We start from the raw sequence: 3,779 nt of genomic DNA, 5'->3' as shown, positions 1-3,779 counted from the left end.
ATATATATACAAATATATATATATATATATATATATATATATATATATATATTCATGTATATTCACTTGAATATGCTGTTTTCCCTCTTATTTTGTAACCATCCAGTTTTGCATGGGTGACAGAGCAAGAGGTGGGTGATCCTCTGGCTCCAGAGTCTTCCATGTCTGGAGAACTGAATCTTAGTTGATTTCCACGTCTGATCTCTTTGCCGCCCTCCACATTTTCCAGTCACTGAGTTTGGAGCTGATCGTGGCAGAAGCTGTCATCCTCGCAGCCTATCTCTGAGTTCACCTGCAGTCACAGTTCCTGTATATATTGAGTGTCCTACCTCAGGTACCTACCTCTCTTTGCTTCTCTGCTTGGAGGCTTTCTCCTATGACCCGAGAGCTTTGCTCAGCATGCATGGCAGCCTGGAAGTACTGGGGATTTAATGCCTTCGGGGGGCAGCCCTTGGCCAGTGAGGGATGGAAGTTGTTGGATAAATATTCCAGCTCCCTGGTCTCGCTGTGAGATCATTCTGAGGTGTGTTCTGCTTCCCCCAGTGGAATTAAGCTGTAGTTGTCCACAGCAGTGATATTCATATTAACATGCATTCTATTGGCTTTTTCTCCCATTCTTCCCTGTCTCACTTTGCCCACTTTCAAACTGCTTTTTTGGGATCACCTCCCAGATAAATTACCTGTATACAAATCTTTGTCTCAGGGTCTGTTTTTGGAAAATCCCAAATTTAGACATCTGTCAAGAGCTTAGTATGTAGATTGTGGCTTTCTCCACTGCTTCATGAATCAACGCCCTTTCCAGTGGTCAATTGTTTGTATAGCCACTGACGGCCTCCTTCCCGTACTCTTTGTTGTTGCTGGCTTATTACTTTTGTGCTCCTTTCTGTCATTTTATAGGCATGTGATGAGGGTGAAGAGACACATATCCTTGCTTGTCGGGCTAGGACCCACAGACCCTTCAAACCTACTCAAACCCAGCAACAGCTTGCAGCAACAGCCTCCAACAGCAGTAGCAGCCTTCCTGTGCCCGCTGCACCCTCTGGGGCGTCCTTGTGGTGGGGAACACTATGGATCAGAGCCACTCGTCCTTTATACTTAAGTCCGATCACCCAGGACACCTGGGTGCGAGTCAGACAACCAAAGAACACCTGGGTGCACATACACAATTCCATCAGACAATAACCAAGGAACACCTGGACGCACGTGCTTATTTACATCAAATGCTTGGCAAGATTCTGAACATCTGAGGGACCCTGACCATTTACCTTCACTTTCCCTATACTTGCTTATTTGGCCTTCCGTCAAAGCCTACTTTATCCCTTTAACCTAATTTCCTATTCTGCTATCTCTTGCCCACAACCCCACAGTCATGGAACCCTCAAATCTGTTTCCGTCTTTCAAATTTCTTCATGTGTTTTCCCCCTGCCTGGAATTTCACTCTTCTTTTCTGACTGACAGACTCCCACCTTTTCCTCAAACTTCTGCCCAAATGTTAGCTCTTGTATTAAATTTCCCCCTCTCTCCTCACACAGTTAATAATTTTGAGCTCAATACCTGTCTCCTGTACTTGCTTGTGTGTTCTGCAAGGACAAGGTTTCTACTTGTCTACTTACCACTGTGTTCCCAGGCACAGTGCCTGGCCAGGCACGTAATAGGTTCTTGATAAATATTTGTTGAATGAACAAATGAATGCATTCCTTAAGGGGGTGAAAACCAATTTAGATGGACATGTCAGCACGTAGAACAGATCTGGTACACAGATTGACCAGGGTGATTATAGTGGAGCTATCTGTCTCCAACCACCCTTTGGGGTAGTGAGAGGGAGGCCGTGGTGGCAGCAGATGTGGTGGTAGGAACAGGAGCAAGAAGTCATATTACTGTATTCTCTCCCAGTTTTTGTCTATTGTCACCTTGAAATTGTTACTAGAAGTAAGTTGACTTTGGGACATCTCAGTCTCCAATCATTCCTTTCCCAGAGGCCATATGTTGTGCAGGTTAAGAGCTGGAGTAAATCTTGGGTTTGAATCCCTGGCTTTACCACTTCTAGTTTTGTAATTTTGGGGCAAGTTACTCCAACTCTCTTTGTCCCAGGATTAAGTAAATATATATTAAGTATTATTTATTATATTACATATGCATTACATATAATCACTTTGATCCCATGCAGGGCACATAATAAGTCCTATGTAAATGTTAGCTATTGTTAATATAATTACCTAGTGATTAATTCAAGATTTTAGGAGGTCAGGTGGCTTGCCCAAAGCCACTAAGGAAGTTTAGGATGGGTCTGGAGTGATAACATATATTTTGAGATTCAAGGACCATTTAAAAAAATCCTAGCTTCCAGAGGCAAGCAACAACTGGTCACATCTCGCTGAAGAGGACTTGTCACAGACTCAGAGCTCTGCATGGATCCAAGTGACCGCATGGGATGATTCAGAAACTCTGTTTGATTTTCATCCCTGGAATTCTGACATGTATTTGGCATCAACAACTGGATGTTCCCTGAAGAGCTCACTCAAGCCCAAGTCATTGTGTTTTTGTCTGTGTGGACACATGGTTGCAAAAAGGAACTGCACCTTAGAAAAATTGACCCCTTGATATTGAAAATGCCAGCGTGTTTCTTTTGGTTATTGAAATATGAAATTGTATTGAAAAGTGGATCTAAAAATGTTTCTTCACTGGAGATAATGTTTAAATGGAAATAAAGGTGATTAGTGCCAAAGCTTTGGGACCCAAGCTTCTCTGGTCAGATTATGGGCTTATGATGAGGGTACTTAGATTTCATATAGTTCAATTCTCTCTCTGGACCCCTCTGGGCTATTTGTCTATGTGCAGTTTCTTCAGGAGTTTTCTCAGGTGGGTTTGGTTGCCTCTATATTTTGAGTTAAAGGGTGGGACCAAGGAATGAGATCAGAGTCAAATTGTTAGAGAATATTTTTATTTCTGCAGTAGCAACAGGTGAAAATATTGGATAAGTCTGGCTGCCTCTCTCAGTGATCCTTTGTTTTTTAATAATAGTTATTGCTTTGAATTGTGTATTTTCTCATTTCATATGTTTAAAAATTATTTAGTGGTTACCGTAGGGTTTACAATGCATATCTTACCACATTCTTCTTCAAATAATCTTATAACACTTCATGAATAATAGAAGAGCCTTACATCAGTTTGTTTCCATTTTCTTAGCCTTTTCTTTTTTTTCCTTTTTTTTTTTTTGGTCTGCTGGCCAGTATGTGGGTCCAAATTCTTGACCTTGCTGTTACCAGCATCACATTCTACTGAGTGAGCCAACGAGCCAGTCACCTATTGTCATACCGTTTACCTTTGTTACAAACCCCACAACATATTATTATTGTTTGCTTTAAATTATAAATTGTCTTATAAAGAAGTGCAAAATAACAACAAAATTATTTTATATTTACTCATATATTTATCATCTGATACCCTTCATTTCTTTGTACAGATCTGAGTTTCCATCCAGAAATAGTTTTCCTTCAACGTTGTTAACATTTAAAATTTTTTTGTAGTATTTTCCTTCAATGTTGTTAACATTTAAAATTTTTTTGTAGTGTTACCAAAAAAAGGAAAGAAAAAAAAAAAATGCTAGCAAGAAGTTTTTTCAGCTTTTATTTTTCTGAAAATGTCTTTATTTCACCTTTTTTTTTGGGGGGGGGCAACAGTTGGTTAAATATGTACATCCATAGAATAAAATATATGCAACTGTTTAAAATAATGCAGAAGTGTATTTAAAGGCATTTGTTGAACACTAAGTAGAACAC

The sequence above is a fragment of the Galeopterus variegatus genome, unplaced genomic scaffold (assembly GCF_000696425.1).
Source record: "Galeopterus variegatus unplaced genomic scaffold, G_variegatus-3.0.2 Scaffold5411, whole genome shotgun sequence".
Taxonomy (NCBI): Eukaryota; Metazoa; Chordata; class Mammalia; order Dermoptera; family Cynocephalidae; genus Galeopterus; species Galeopterus variegatus.
Note: the sequence above shows the minus strand (reverse complement) of the source record.